This window comes from Mustelus asterias, unplaced genomic scaffold (assembly GCF_964213995.1).
Source record: "Mustelus asterias unplaced genomic scaffold, sMusAst1.hap1.1 HAP1_SCAFFOLD_63, whole genome shotgun sequence".
Classification (NCBI taxonomy): domain Eukaryota; kingdom Metazoa; phylum Chordata; class Chondrichthyes; order Carcharhiniformes; family Triakidae; genus Mustelus; species Mustelus asterias.
The window spans coordinates 644,601-661,002 of record NW_027590128.1 but is presented as its reverse complement, the minus strand read 5'-3'; the positions used below and the strand labels follow the sequence as shown (position 1 = coordinate 661,002).

The 16,402-nt window shown below is 44.4% G+C and overlaps 1 protein-coding gene across 1 annotated transcript in view; it reads right to left on the bottom strand.

Annotated features, from left to right (window-relative positions):
• Nucleotides 1-16,402, bottom strand: part of LOC144483360 (uncharacterized) — a 461,390-nt gene that overhangs the window by 444,901 nt on the left and 87 nt on the right. The gene's annotated exons all lie outside the window — the stretch shown is intronic.

Sequence of the window (16,402 nt, the reverse complement as noted above, 5' to 3'; positions counted from 1 at the left end):
AAAATAAAGTGCGTTACTCACAACAAAACAAAAAGAAAGCAAGCCCACAGTTTCCGCCTGGTTCTGACCCGGGGTTTTCCGCGTCTCCAGCGAACGTGAATCCACTTCACTACAGAAACAAAATTAGATGTTGCCCAGAGGAGGAAGTGTCACTCTGAAGCTCATTGGCCAACTTCTGCATTGTGACATCACAAACCTGCCTGAATCAGCCAATCGGAATCACTCTGCTCCGCGGTGACGTCTCCGGGTTCCAGTGCGCAGGCCCTGGCGCGTGGACCCGGGAGCCCCGCCCCCACCCATTGTTCCCCTCTGGTGGCAAAAGGACTAAAATGGTCAGGATGATAAAGTCTGGGTTCTGATTCCCGAGCCCATGTAGAATTAACAAAATGAGTGAATCAGTTTATAAAGAACAGAAGTTACCCATCCCTAACAAAAACTGATCAAATGAAAATAATTAGGTTGAGGAAAATAACAAAAAATTAATAGATGAAGCTTAAAATCAAGTTTGTTTGGTTGATAGAGAAGTTTTTAAAACTTGTACAAAGTGACGTAATTGTGTGCCAAGTTTTTGCCGCTCACTCCCACCCCTTTAGGTTCTGTAGAAAAGTTAACCCTTTCAGCAGACATTTGATTTGTTTTTAAATCACCCAGAAACTAATCTGTCTATTTTAGTTTATAATTGAGGATTTATAGGATCCAGTTAAATGTGGAAATTTACGCATAGCCTGGAGGAATTTGGAATAACTGAGAATTTTATCGTGTTGTCACCTCAACCCCAGGTAAAGAACAAAGATTTTTCCGGTGGTAACTTGTTTGCGATTTTACATATAAATCAGGTCTTGGAAGTTGGCTAAAAAAGGTTAGAATGAAGGATCTTGTATCTTATTCAAGGAGTTGTGAGCTTGTAGTGCTCTGTCGCTTTAAGAAGCTATAGCTGCGAGAGAGAGAATGCTGACTATTCATTGTTTGAAATTTACAAGCTGTGAGAACCTGCATGTTTCATTTGTTTTATAGATGTTTGTAGATGCGTTTTATCATTGTTTTGGGCTACATTTGTTGAGGTTTATCTTTCTGGGAAATTAACCTTATCTTGAGTCTTTAATTAAAGGCATTTCTGGAAGTTTAAAAACAGAACCACAAGAACGCTTAAGGAATTCATTCTGGTTATTGTTGTTGTAAAGCACATGCTAAGTTTCTCTGTTTGTGTATGGATGATATTTATGGATTGAACGCTTCAAGCTTTGAGGCTTTCTGTCTGTGATTTAAATCAAACAGATTTTAAATAAGTAAGTGTGATTAATAAAGCTTTTTTTCATAAATTATGAACCTGGAACCAGATTTACTGGCCAGAGATATGATTCCAGGATCTTTTACGAAACATGCAGGAATTTCAATCCAGATACAATTCACATGTGAGAATGAGAATTTTAATTTGTAATGGTTATTTAAAATTTGACACATGTGAAATGATTCTGACCAATCCTGTGTTGGATTGATCTTGAGTTAAACTTCCTGTCGGATCCAAAGATTTATCCCTGATGCAATTAACACAATGAAAAGGAAAATTCTGGAATTGGATACTGAAGGAAAGTTTAAAAGGAGAGATTATGAAATAGAAATGATTCCCAGACCATGTGGTCATTAGATTAAAACAAAGAAAGGGCGCTGACATCCATGGTGGCACAGTGACAGTGACGGCATGGTGGCACAGTTTTTAGCACTGCTGCCTCACAGCGCCAGTGACCCAGGTTCGATTCCCGGCTTGGGTCTCTGTCTGTGTGGAGTTTGCATATTCTCCCCGTGTCTGCTTGGGTTTCCTTCGGGTGCTCTGGTTTCCTCTCTGCCTGAAAGACGTGCTGGTTCGGTGCATTGACCTGAACAGGCATCGGAGTGTGGCGACTGGGGGAGTTTCACAGTAACTTCATTGCAAGCCTTACTTGTGACAAATAAATAAACTTTTTTAAACAACTAATTTTGAGAAATTTTAATCCACGCCTTTTCAAACGAAGGGAATCTCAGTACAAAGAAAGCCCAAGGATGGTAGATAAGGAGTTTTGGAAAGCATCATGATGGGGGCACCTATCTGTTCATGAGATAGAACAGTACAGCACAGTACTGGCCATTCGGCCCACGATGTTGTGCCAAACCTTTTCCGAAACCAAGATCAAGCTATCCCACTCCCTATCATCCTGGTGTGCTCCATGTGCCTATCCAATAACTGCTTGAAAGTTCCTAAAGTGTCTGACTCCACTATCACAGCAGGCAGTCAATTCCACACCCCAACCACTCTCTGCGTAAAGAACCTACCTCGTCCATCCCTCCTATATCTTCCACTACGAACCTTATAGTTATGCCCCCTAGTAACAGCTACATCCACCCGAGGAAATAGTCTCTGAACGTCCACTCTATCTATCCCCCTCATCATCTTATAAACCTCTATTAAGTCGCCTCTCAACCTCCTCCACTCTAAAGAGAAAAGCCTTAGCTCCCTCAACCTTTCCTCATAAGACCTACCCTCCAAACCAGGCAGCATCCTGGTAAATCTCCTCTGCACTCTTTCCAGCGCTTCCACATCCTTCTTATAGTGAAGTGACCAGAACTGCACACAATATTCCAAATGTGGTCGCACCAAGGTCCTGTACAGTTGCAGCATAACCCCACGGCTCTTAAACTCCAACCCCCTGTTAATAAACACACTATAGGCCTTCTTCACGGCTCTATCCACTTGAGTGGCAACCTTCAGAGATCTGTGGATATGAACCCCAAGATCTCTCTGTTCCTCCACATTCCTCAGAACCCTATATTTGACCCTGTAATCCGCATTCAAATTTGTCCGACCAAAATGAATCACCTCGCACTTATCAGGGTTAAACTCCATCTGCCATTTTTTGGCCAGCTTTGCATCCTATCTATGTCTCTTTGCAGCCTACAACAGCCCTCCACCTCATCCACTACTCCACTAATCTTGGTGTCATCCGCAAATTTACTGATCCACCCTTCAGCCCCCTCCTCCAAGTCATTTATAAAAATCACAAATAGCAGACGACCCAGCACTGACCCTTGTGGTACACCGCTGGTAACTGGGCTCCAGTCTGAAAAATTTCCATCCACCACCACCCTCTGTCTTCTATGAGACACAGTAAGAAGTTTAACAACACCAGGTTAAAGCCCAACAGGTTTATTTGGTAGCAAAAGTCACAAGCTTTCGGAGCCTTAAGCTCCTTCTTTCGGTGAGTGGGAATTCTGTTCACAAACAGGGCATATAAAGACACAAACTCAATTTACAGAATAATGGTTGGAATGTGAATACTTACAGATAATCAAGTCTTAAAGGTACAAACAATGTGAGTGGAGAGAGCATTAAGACAGGTTAAAGAGATGTGTATTGTCTCCAGGACAGCCAGTGCGACTCTGCAAGTTCAGGCAAGCTGTGGGGATTACAGATCGTCATTACAGATCGATTGTGAGTGAGAGTGAGGAAGGTAGCTCGCAAACAGAGAAGGGTTATAGGCAGTGCAAGAGGGCAGGTGGACTGGGAACAGAGAAGGGGAGAGGTCAGACCATAGGATTGAGAGGTGTCTACTCTAATGCCAGGAGTATAGTGAATAAACAACTAGCTAAAGGAGGAGAGGGCTTGGGAGATGTTAGTAGCGCTTCAACAAACCGGGTCCAGATAAAGGCTGGCATAAAGACACTTTGCCTGAATGCACGAAGCATTCGAAACAAAGTAAATGAGTTGATGGCACAAATCCATACAAATGAATATGATCTAGTATCCATCACAGAAACGTGGTTGCAGGGTGACCAGGACTGGGAACTGAATATACAGGGTTATCAGGCATTTAGGAAGGATAGACAGGTAGAAAAAGGAGGTGGGGTAGCTTTGTTAATAAAGGATAATATCAGGACAGTAGTGAGACACGACATAGGCTCTAAGGAGCAAAACGTGGAATCGTTGTGGGTGGAGATATGGAATAGTAGGGGGAGAAAGACACTGGTAGGCATGGTCTATAGGCCCCCAAATAATAACTTAGAGGTGGGGAGGGCTATAAACAAGCAAATAATGGATGCGTGCAAAAGTGGAACGGCAATAATCATGGGGGATTTTAACCTACATATTGATTGGTCGACTCAAATTGGACGTGGAGGGCTTGAGGAAGAGTTCTTGGAATGCTGTCGGGATTGTTTCATTGAACAGTATGTTACAGAACCTACGAGAGAGCGAGCTATCTTGGATCTGGTTCTGTGCAATGAGACAGGTCGGATTAAGGCTCTTCTTGTGAAGGATCCTCTTGGGATGAGTGATCATAATATGGTGGAATTTCTGATACAGATGGAGGAGGGTGAGAAAGTAGGGTCCCAAACCAGTGTCCTCTGCTTGAACAGAGGGGGGTACGATAGGATGAGGGTGGAATTGGCTAATGTAGACTGGGCGAGCAGACTGGTAGGTAGGACAGCTGAGGAACAGTGGAGGATTTTTAAGGAGATTTTTTTAAGTACTCGGCAAAAATATATTCCGGTGATAAAGAAGGACTGTAAGAAAAAGGATAACCGGACGTGGATAACGAAGGAAATAAAGGAGAGTATTAAAATAAAATCAGATGCATACAGAGTGGCCAAAAATAGTGGAGAATTAGTGGATTGGGAAAGCTTTAAAGAAAAACAAAGAACGACTAAGAAAGCGATTAAGAAAGGAAAGATAGATTATGAAACTAAACTAGCTCAAAATATAAAAAATGATAGTAAAAGTTTTTACAAGTATATAAAAAGGAATAGAGTGGCTAAAGTGAATGTTGGACCCTTGGAAGATGAAAGGGGGGATTTAATAGTGGAAAACGAGGAAATGGCTGAGACTTTAATTAAGTTCTTTGTGTCGGTCTTCACGGTGGAAGACACAAATAGTTTGCCGAATATTAGAGATCGAGAGTTGGTGGGAGGGGAGGTCCTTAATACAATTACTGTTACTAAGGAGGTGGTGCTTGGTAGACTAATAGGACTGAAGGTAGACAAGTCCCCGGGCCCGGATGGAATGCATCCCAGGGTACTGAAAGAAATGGCTGAGGTAATAGCAGATGCGTTAGTAGTAATTTATCAAAATTCGCTGGACTCTGGGGTAGTGCCGGCTGACTGAAAAACAGCTACTGTTACGCCGCTGTTTAAAAAAGGAAGTAGACAAAAGGCGGGTAACTACAGGCCGGTTAGCTTAACGTCCGTAGTTGGGAAGATGCTAGAGTCCATTATTAAAGAGGAAATAACAGAGCACCTGAATAAGAATGGTTCGATCAAGCAGACGCAACATGTATTCATGAAGGGAAAGTAGTGTTTGACGAATCTACTGGACTTTTATGAAGATGTCACTAATGCGGTTGACAGAGGGGAACCGGTGGATGCGGTGTTTTTAGATTTCCAGAAGGCGTTCGATAAGGTGCCTCACAAAAGGTTGCTGCAGAAGATTGGGGTACACGGAGTTAGGGGTAAGGTGTTGCCGTGGATTGGGGATTGGCTATCTAACAGGAAGCAGAGAGTTGGGATAAATGGGTGCTTTTCTGGTTGGCAGTTGGTGAGCAGTGGCGTGCCGCAGGGATCGGTGCTGGGGCCTCAATTGTTTACCATTTACATAGATGATCTGGAGGAGGGGACTGAATCTAGGGTATTCAAGTTTGCTGATGACACGAAGGTGAGTGGGAAAGCGAATTGCGTGGAGGACGCGGAAAGTCTGCAGAGTTTTGGATAGGCTGAGCGAGTGGGCGAGGATCTGGCAGATGGAATATAACGTTAGCAAATGTGAGGTTATCCACTTTGCAAGAAATAATAGTAAATTGGAATATTATTTAAATGGAGAAAAATTACATCGTGCGACTGTGCAGAGGGACCTGGGGGTCCTTGTGCACGAATCGCAAAAACTCAGTCTGCAGGTGCAGCAGGTGATCAAGAAGGCGAATGGAATGTTGGCCTTTATCGCGAGGGGGATAGAATATAAAAGCAGGGAGGTCTTGCTGCAACTGTACAAGGCACTAGTGAGGCCGCAACTGGAGTACTGTGTGCAGTTTTGGTCCCCTTATTTGCGAAAGGATATATTGGCCTTGGAGGGAGTGCAGAGAAGGTTCACCAGGTTGATACCGGAGATGAGGGGTGTAGCTGATGAGGAGAGATAAACAGATTGGGTCTGTACTCGTTGGAGTTTAGAAGGATGAGGGGTGATCTTATAGAGACATATAAGATAATGAAGGGGCTGGATAGGGTAGAGGTGGAGAGATTCTTTCCACTTAGAAGGGAAACCAGAACTAGAGGGCACAGCCTCAAAATAAGGGGGGGCCGGTTCAGAACAGAGTTGAGGGGGAACTTCTTCTCTCAGAGGGTAGTGAATCTCTGGAATTCTCTGCCCATTGAAGTGGTGGAGGCTTCCTCATTGAATATGTTTAAATCACGGGTAGATAGTTTTCTGATCGATAAGGGAATTAGGGGATATGGGGAGCAGGCGGGTAAGTGGAACTGATTCGCTTCAGATCAGCCATGATCTTGTTGAATGGCGGGGCAGGCTCGAAGGGCCAGATGGCCTACTCCTGCTCCTATTTCTTATGTTCTTATGTCATGTGTGTGGAACTTGGCTATCAGTTTCTGCTCAGCGATTCTGCGCCGTCGTGTGTCGTGAAGGCTGCCTTGGAGAACGCTTACCCGAATATCAGAGGCCGAATGCCCGTGACCGCTGAAGTGCTCCCCAACAGGAAGAGAACAGTCTTGCCTGGTGATTGTCGAGTGGTGTTCATTCATCCGTTGTTGCAGCGTCAAAATGGAGGAGAGAGTTCAGGGTGTGAAGTTGAACTCAATGTTGAGTCCAGAAGGCTGTAAGATGAGGGGCTGTTCGTCCAGCTTGTGTTGGGCTTCTCCGGAACATTGCAGCAGGCCGAGGACAGAAATGTGAGTGTGAGAGCAAGGTGGGGAATTCTAATCACAAGCAAGCGGAAGGTCAGGGCCAGGGAACAGGCTGCAGATGAATTAAAGAGAAACTATTTGGGTCCAGAATACTGTGAACATCCTTTTACTCTGGTTGTCTTTGATCCTCAAGTCATTTTCTGTTTGTTTTAACCATGTTCTGTTTCATTAATAAACTTTTATCAGTAAAATATTTGATTGTTCTGGACTTTTCCTGATGAGATTGATGCACTTTAGGGAAAGTGGGTGAGAGGGGTTGGCAGGTTCTTTAACAGAAAGTGAGTCCCTCTAAGGTAATTGGCAAAGGAGCCAGAGGGGGAGATGAGATTTTATTTCATATTTTTGACACAGCGAGTTGTTCTGATCTGCCTGAAAGCAGATTCAATAGTATCTTTCCAAAGGGTAAAGACTTGAAAGGGAAGAATTTGCAGGGCTGTGGGGACAGAACAGAGCAGTTGGATGAATCAGTCCTTTCAAAGACATAGCATGGGTATGATGGGCTGAATGGACTCCTGTCAATCTCAGACTCCTGCTTCTGTGCAGGTTAAAAGGGACAGATTTCAGTGCAGCCTCTTCCCTGTATCTGTATTTAAAGAGACAGGTTTCTCTTTAGCTCTGAGTGACTGATATAACAATTGGTTGGAGGCCCATTTCCCAGTCAGTCCTCCAGCACCTTCCTGTCTCTCTATTAGTGCCACGCTCATGGCAGTTTCTCAAGTGGGGCACAGGCCCTGTTATTCTCAGCTAAATTCAGCCCTTAGCTCCACCGCCTGGCTGTCATTGACACGATAAGTCGGGAGACAGAAAGGTGCCCGAGGCTCAAATGGGAAGTTGAAACTTGTGGCTCTAAACCAACACTTCAACATTTGTCATCAAATCCATGTTATTTATACTGAAGTTTTTATTATTAGGTTTAGACACTGGAGGCAAAGGCTGGGGCTTTTTAAAGGGTAACTTTCCCTTTCTAACTTCGTGTTGTCTATAATGTCAGCCGTGGCTCAGTGGGTACCATTCTCACCTTTGAGTCAGAAGGTTGTAGGTTCAAATCCCAGTCCAGGGACCTGAGGCAAAAATCAAATCCAACATTCCTCATCCAGCACTGAGGGGGTGCTGCACTGTCAGAACAGCCTTCTTTCAAATAAGATGTTAAACTGAGGCCCTGTCTGCCCCTCTCAGGTGGATGTAAAAGATCCCACAGCCACTATTTGGAAGAAGAGCAGGGGAGTTATCCCCGGTGTCCCGGTCAATATTTATCCCTCAATCAACATCACTAAAAACACATCATCTGCTCATTATCACATTGCTGTTTGTGGGATCTTGCTGTGTGTAAATTGGCTGCTGCGTTTCCCACATTACAACAGTGACTACACTTGAAACGTACTTCATTGGTTGTAAAGCACTTTGGGACATCCTGTGGTTGTGAAAGGCGCTATAGAAATGCAAGTGTTTAAATTGAAGATTTCTGTTCTCTGATCTTGTTATCTGGAACTGAGTTGATTTCAGCCACCCCCCAACTTACCATTGAATAAATTCACTTTGGTTCAGACAAGACTTTAACCAATTAAGGCAAAGGCAGAATTCTCTGGATAGTAAATTTAAAAAGAAGTTTACTCAATGAAAAGATTTTGTGAACAACTTTAAGACATTGACTTTTACAACTTCATGCAGATGATCAGTCCGTAGAAGCGTAACCCTCTCTGGTTCCTTCTCTGACAGGAATTTCCTTGGAACTCAGCCTCGGGAGTTTTCAGTATTTGGCTCGCAAGGAAGACCTTCGGAACCTCTACTTTTATCCACAAAGTGACAATTACCTCACGTCAGAGTTGGGCCTGTTGCAACATGACAATTGGTCAATTTGATCACGAGATTAATTTAATTGGTATCTAATTACTTGGACCACCCTTGCTCATTATCTTAGACAGGAATACAAGAAAACTGGTTCATACTATCCCCTTATCTGATTCTATACAATCCCTTATTCTCACAGTTTCAAATGTTGAGGCTAATCTGATCTTGAAGGTCTCTCTCGCCAGTACATTTATCTTCATTGCACATTCTTTACATACACAGCAATTAAACTTTTAAATTTTTACAGCAAATAAAACTCAATCTTTTACGATAACTACTGATTTGTTATTCATTGATTAACTATAACTCAATTAAGGCTCACTACTTACTCATCTGTTCATGACCAGCAGCTAATAAATACAGTAATACAATGTGGTTGACTCTCAACTGCCCTCTGAACAAGGGCATCTAGGGATGGGCAATACATGTTGGCCAGCCAGCGACGCCCATGTCCCACAACTGAATACGGTTAATACAAGATATACTGGTTCGAAAAGACACTTGCTGCAAGCCAATAGCTTTCCTTCTTACTTGAACTGAACAATCAACCTTATTCTTGAGCCAGATTTGACAGAATATAATTCCTCTAGCTAATCAAATTAATATAATAAATTATTCATTTATACAATTCTTGCTAGCTATGCAGCTTCCACAAGCAATTAGGTGAATACAACATTCATTTTTAAAATAAAGCTCCAGTCACATGTTAGCATATAACATGACTTCCTGGACCTTGTTGCTTATAATGTGCAAAGAACCAGCATGGGCACAATGGGTCAAACTGTCTCCTTTTGTGCTCTCAGTCCCTCTTTTGCATTTGAAGAAAGTGGTAAATATCTGGAACTCACTTCCTACAAGTGGGGGAGAAGCAGAGATGATGGAATGTTTCCAAAAGGAGATTGGACGGGCATTTCAGGGAAATAAATCCACAGGCATACGCAGTGAGAACAGGGAAATGGTTTGGTCTGCAGAGAGTCGGCATGGACTCAATGGGATGAATGGCCCCATTCCCAATCCTAATGCCTGTCTGATCTAAAGAGAGAAATTTCAGCTGTTCCAGTCCCTCGAACTCACTGAAGTCCCTCATCACTGGAGTCATTCTCGTAAAGCTCCTCTGCAACCTGTCTTAAGAATTTCACATCTTTCCTAAAGTATGAGGCCCATATACAGGGTTCCATTCTAGAGAGATAGAATTGAACAGCAGGGAGGTTCTGTTCAACTTGTTTGGAGCCAGGGTTAGACTGCACTGGGAGCATTGTCAACATTTGTGATCGTCATTGATGAAATGGAAATAGAGGCACTGGAGAAGGAGCAACAAAAATTCACAAGAATAATCCCAGAACTGAGAGCATTTAACCCTCAGGAAAGGCTGGGGCTGCTTTTCTCTAGAAAAGAGAAGACTGAAGGGTGACCTGATACGTTCATAAAGGGGTTCAATAATCCAATCATGATTTCTAGGGCGGCACAGTGGTTAGCACTGTTACCTCACAGCACCAAGGACCTGGGTTCGATTCCCAGCTTGGGTCACTGTCTGTGCGGAGTTTGCATGTTCTCCCTCTGTCTGCGTGGGTTTCCTCCGGGTGCTCCGGTTTCCTCCACAGTCCAAAAAGACGAACAGGTTAGGTGCATTGGGGCGTGCTAAATTCTCCCTCAGGTGTACCCGAACAGGCGCCTCAGTGTGGCAATGAGGGGATTTTCACAGTAACTTCACTGCAGTGTTAATATAAGTCTACTTGTGACTAATAAATAAACTTTAACGGGAGAAACCTCTTTACCCAGCGAGTGGTGAGAATGTGGAACTCACTACCACAGTGAGTGGTTGAGGTGAACAGCATGAATACATTGAAGGGGAAGCTAGATACATACATGAGGGAGAGAGGAATAGAAGGATATGCTGATGGGGGGAGATGAAGAGGGGTGGGTGGAGGCTCATGTGGAGCATAAATACTGACACAGACCAATTGGGCCGACTGGCCCGGCCCTGTGCTGTAGACTCAATGGGACAGAGACAAATGTATTTATTGTACATCTATCTGTAGCGGGAGGAAAAACACTATTTACTATCCAGGGTTAAATGAATGTCCTTCATCAGCTTTTGTGGATCATTTCAGCGGAAATATCCTGCTGTACTCTCTGATGGTCCTCATCACATTAGAACATAGAATGAATCACCTCACATTTATCCGGGTTAAACTCCATTTGCCATTTTTCAGCCCAGCTTTGCATCCTATCTATGTCTCCTTGCAGCCTACAACAGCCCTCCACCTCATCCACTGCAAATCCACCAACATTCTGCAAATCCACCAACCTTTGTGTCATCCGCAAACTTTCTAATCAATCCAGTTCCATTTTCCTCCAAATCATTGATATATATTACAAACAGAAAGGTCCCAGCACTCATCCCTGAGGAACGTCACTTGTCACAGCCCTCCATTCAGAAATGCACCCTTCCACTGCTACCCTCTGTCTTCTATGATCGAGCCAGTTCTGTATCCACCTTGCCAGTTCACCTCTGATCCCATGCAACTTTACCTTCTGCACCAGTCTGCCACGAGGGACCTTGTTAAAGGCCTTACTGGTGTCCATGTAGACAACATCCACTACCCTACCCTCATCAATCATCTTCGTCACTTGCTCGAAAAACTCGATCAAATTAGTCAGACATGACCTCCCCTTCACAAAACCATGTTGCCTCTCGCTAATACGTCCACTTATTTCCAAGTTGGAGAAAATCCTGTCTCGAAGAATCCTCTCCAATAATTGCCCTACCACTGACATAAGGTTCACCGGCCTGTAATTACCTGAATTATTCTTGCTACCCTTCTTAAACAAAGGAACAACATTGGCTATTCTCTAATCCTCTGGGATTTCCCCTGTAGTCATGATGTGGAGATGCCGGCGTTGGACTGGGGTAAACACAGTAAGAAGTTTAACAACACCAGGTTAAAGTCCAACAGGTTTATTTGGTAGCAAAAGCCACACCAAACCTGTAGTGGGAGGAAAAACACTATTTACTATCCAGGGTTAAATGAATGTCCTTCATCAGCTTTTGTGGATAATTTTAACGGAAATATCCTGCTGTACTCTCTGATGGTCCTCATCACATTAGAACATAGAATGAATCACCTCACATTTATCCGGGTTAAACTCCATTTGCCAAGTAGACTTATATTAACACTGCAGTGAAGTTACTGTGAAAATCCCCTCATTGCCACACTGAGTGTGGCTTTTGCTACCAAATAAACCTGTTGGACTTTAACCTGGTGTTGTTAAACTTCTTACTGGATTTCCCCTGTAGCCAGTGAGGATACAAAGATTTCTCTCAAGGCTCCAGCAATTTCCTCCCTTGCCTCTCTCAGTACTTTGGGGTATAAGAACATAAGAACTCGGAGCAGGAATAGGCCATCTGGCCCCTCGAGCCTGCTCTGCCATTCAATAAGATCGTGGCCGATCTTTTTGTGGACTCAGTTCCACTTACCCGCCCGCTCACCATAACCCTTAATTCCTTTACTGTTCAAAAATGTATCTATCCTTGCCTTAAAAACATTCAATGAGGTAGCCTCAACTGCTTCACTGGGCAGGGAATTCTACAGATTCACAACCCTTTGTGTGAAGAAGTTCCTCCTCAACTCAGTCCTAAATCTGCTCCCCCTTATTTTGAGGCTGTGCCCTCTAGTTCGAGTTTCACCCGCCAGTGGAAACAACTTACCTGCTTCTACCTTATCTATTCCCTTCATAATCTTATGTTTCTATAAGATCTCCCCTCATTCTTCTGAATTCCAATGAGTATAGCCCCAGTCTACTTCGTCTCTCCTCATAAGCCAACTCTCTCAACTCCGGAATCAACCTCATGAATCTCCTCTGCACCCCCTGCAGTGCCAGTATATCCTTTCTCAAGTAAGGAGACCAAAACTGTACACAGTACTCCAGGTGTGGCCTCACCAGCACCTTATACAGCTGCAACATAATCTCGCTGTTTTTAAACTCCATCCCTCTCGCAATGAAGAACAAACTTCTATTTGTCTTCTTAATTACCTGCTGCACCTGCAAACCAACTCCTTGAGATTCCTGCATAAGGACACCCAGGTCCCTCTGCACAGCAGCATGCTGCAATTTTTTACCATTTAAATAAGAGTCCATTTTGATGTTATTCCTACCAAAATGGATGACCTCACATTTACCAACATTGTACTCCATCTGCCAGACCCTCGCCCACTCACTTAGATTATCTATATCCCTTTGCAGACTTTCAGCATCGTCTGTATACTTTGCTCTTCCACCCATCTTAGTGTCATCTGCCAATTTTGACACACTACACTTGGTCCCCAACTCCAAATCATCTATGTAAATCGTAAACAATTGTGGTCCCAATACCGATACCCCATTAGGCCCTGAGGACTTGTCTACCTTAATGTTTCTCAAAAACCCCAATATCTCCTCCTATTTGATCTCAATATGACTCAAACTATCTACATATCCTTTCCCAGGTTCATCATCCACCAACTCCTTCTCTTTGGTGAATACTGACACAAAGTACTCAATTAATACCTCGCCCATTTCCTCTGGCTCCATACAGAGATTCCCTCCCCTGTCCTTGAGTGGGCCAACCCTGTCCCTGGCTACCCTCTTGCTCTTTATATATTCCACACTTGCTTCATGTGTTCCCAGCCTTGACAAGTGCTTCCTTTTTCTCTTTGACGAGACTCACAATATCTCTCGTTATCCAAGGTTCCCTAAACTTGCCATATTTATCCTTCACATGGCTGCAGGGTGACCAGGGGTGGGAATTGAATGTCTCAGGGTATTCAATATTTGGGAAGGACAGGGATAAAGGAAAAGGTGGTGGAATGGCACTGCTGGTTAAAGAGGAAATTAACACAGTAGTGAGCAAGGATATTAGCTCTGACAACATGGAGCCTGTATGGGTAGAGTTGGGAAATATCAAGTGGGAATTCTCTGAGGTTTCCCCTGGGGTGCTCTGTACTTGTTGAACCTCACACAACCAATACATAAACTGCGGAAGACAGTATATAGTTAAGGAATGAAAATGAATTTATTTGCTAATGCATGCATCAGGAGAGAGACACACAGTCAATGAGGGTTCACTGTCCTCTCAGAGCTAATATTGCAAGGTAAAATTATTATATTATTCTGAACATTTCAATATCCCGCCTAGTCTCGTCATTCAGACTGGAGGGCCCAATCACAACATTCAACATTATTACCTGAGCCAATAACATTCTACCGGTCAACAGGAATAAGAGATTATTAGTTTATTGCCCATGGGGTTCCTTCCCCTTTACCTGGGAAACCCAACCCACGACATCACCAGTAACCAAGGCCATAACTAATACCTGCAAATTTTAATGATAAAATGGTAAATGCGGGCAATTGGGATTAGCTAAGGGGTTTTAAAAAAAGGGTAGCATGGACAAGTTGGGCTGATGGGCCTGTTTCCATGCTGTAAACCTCTATGACTCCATAGTCCAGTCCCACAATGCCTCACATTCAAACTACAGTCCATCAATGATAATGGAATATGTGGCTGTATGTAGCTGCCTCGGCCATGGTCAACCCCAACACTGCCTTCCTGAACTGCTACAATGCCTGAGGTATAGGTACACCCACAGTGCTCTTAGGGAGGGATTTCCAGCTACACATTCCAGACTTTCACTAGAATGTAAGTGGGTTCCAGATTGATATATTCCATTCAACCACTCCCAAAGTGAGTTATTCCAATTCCTTTATTGTCCAGGACAATATATTCACAATTTCTTTAAAACAGAAATTAAACATTCCCATTTGATTTCAGATATTAACATATTCTGTTAGATTGATCTTTATTGTCAATGTCAGGCTGGGGTTGTTCCCCTTGGAGCAAAGAATGTTGAGGGGAGATTTGATAGAGGTGGACAAGATTCTGACAGGTTTAGATAAGGTGGACAAAGAAAAGCTGTTCCCATTAGCTGATGGGACAAGGATGACAAGCAAATTTAAAGTTTTGGGTGGGATCATAGAATCAGATAAACCCTACAGTGCAGAAAGAGGCCATTTGGCCCATCGAGTCTGCACCGACCACAATCCCACCCAGGCCCTACCCCCATATCCCTACATATTTACCCGCTAATCCCTCTAACCTATGCATCTCAGGACTCTAAGGGGCAATTTTTAGCATGGCCAATCAACCTAACCCGCACATCTTTGGACTGTGGGAGGAAACCAGAGCACCTGGAATAAACCCACGCAGACATGAGGAGAATGTGCAAACTCCACACAGACCCAAGCCGGGAATTGAACCCAGGTCCCTGGAGCTGTGAAGCAGCAGTGCTAACCACTGTGCTACCGTGCTGCCCACGTGAGGAAGAATATTTTGATGCAGCGAATGGTAATGATCTGGAACTCGCTGCCGACGAGGGTGGAGGAAGTGGAGACAATAAACAATTACAAAGGAAATTGGATGGGCATTTGGGGGGTTTCAAACAGAAATGCTGACTAAATATCTCTGAACTTCCTAACACCCTGTCACTCTGTGATCCTTGTGAAATTTAAAACAAGGTATTCGCAACAAGACTCAAAGAGCATCAGCCCACTGGAGGCAAAGTTGTGAGAGCGACCAGTCCAGCAGAAAGAAACCCTCCGACCCTCCCCATTGACCAATATAATTGAGAGCAGAAACAATAACAGCAGAATCGACCACTGGAATCACTCGTGAACTCGCTGGTGTCTCAACAGCTCGGATGAATCTCTGAATCTCTTCTCACACACAGAGCAGGTGAACGGTTTCTCTCCAGTGTGAACTCGCTGGTGCCTCCGCAGGTGGGATGAACAAGTGAATCCCTTCCCACAATGAGAGCAGGTGAATGGTCTCTCCCCAGTGTGAACTCGCTGGTGCCTCCGCAGGTGGGATGAACAAGTGAATCCCTCCCCACACACGGAGCAGGTGAATGGCCTCTCCCCAGTGTGAATTCGCTGGTGTGTCCACAGGGTGTATAATCGAGTGAATCCCTCCCCACACTGAGAGCAGGTGAATGGCCTCTCACCAGTGTGGACTCGCTGGTGTGTCCGCAGGCTGGATGAATCACTGAATCCCTCCCCACACTGAGAGCAGGTGAAGGGTCTCTCCCCAGTGTGAACTCGCTGGTGTCTGCACATGTACGATAACCGAGTGAATCCCTTCCCACACTGAGAGCAGGTGAATGGTCTCTCTCCAGTGTGAACTCGCTGGTGAGTGCGCAGGGTGGATGACTGAGCGAATCCCTCCCCACACTGAGAGCAGGTGAACGGCCTCTCCCCAGTGTGAACTCGCTGGTGTGTCCGCAGAGTGTTTAACAGACTGAATTCCTTCTCACACTGAGAGCAGGTGAACGGTCTCTCTCCAGTGTGAACTCGCTGGTGTTTCTGCAAGGTGGCTAACAGAGCGAATCCCTTCCCACACTGAGAGCAGGTGAACGGCCTCTCCCCAGTGTGACTGCGCCGATGAGCTTCCAGCTCTGATGGGGCTCTGTATCTCTTCCCACAATCCGCACATTTCCATGGTTTCTCCATGGTACAGGTGTCCTTTCCTCTCTCTTGGGTGGACAATGAGTTGAAGCCTCGTCCACACACAGGACACTGGTACAGT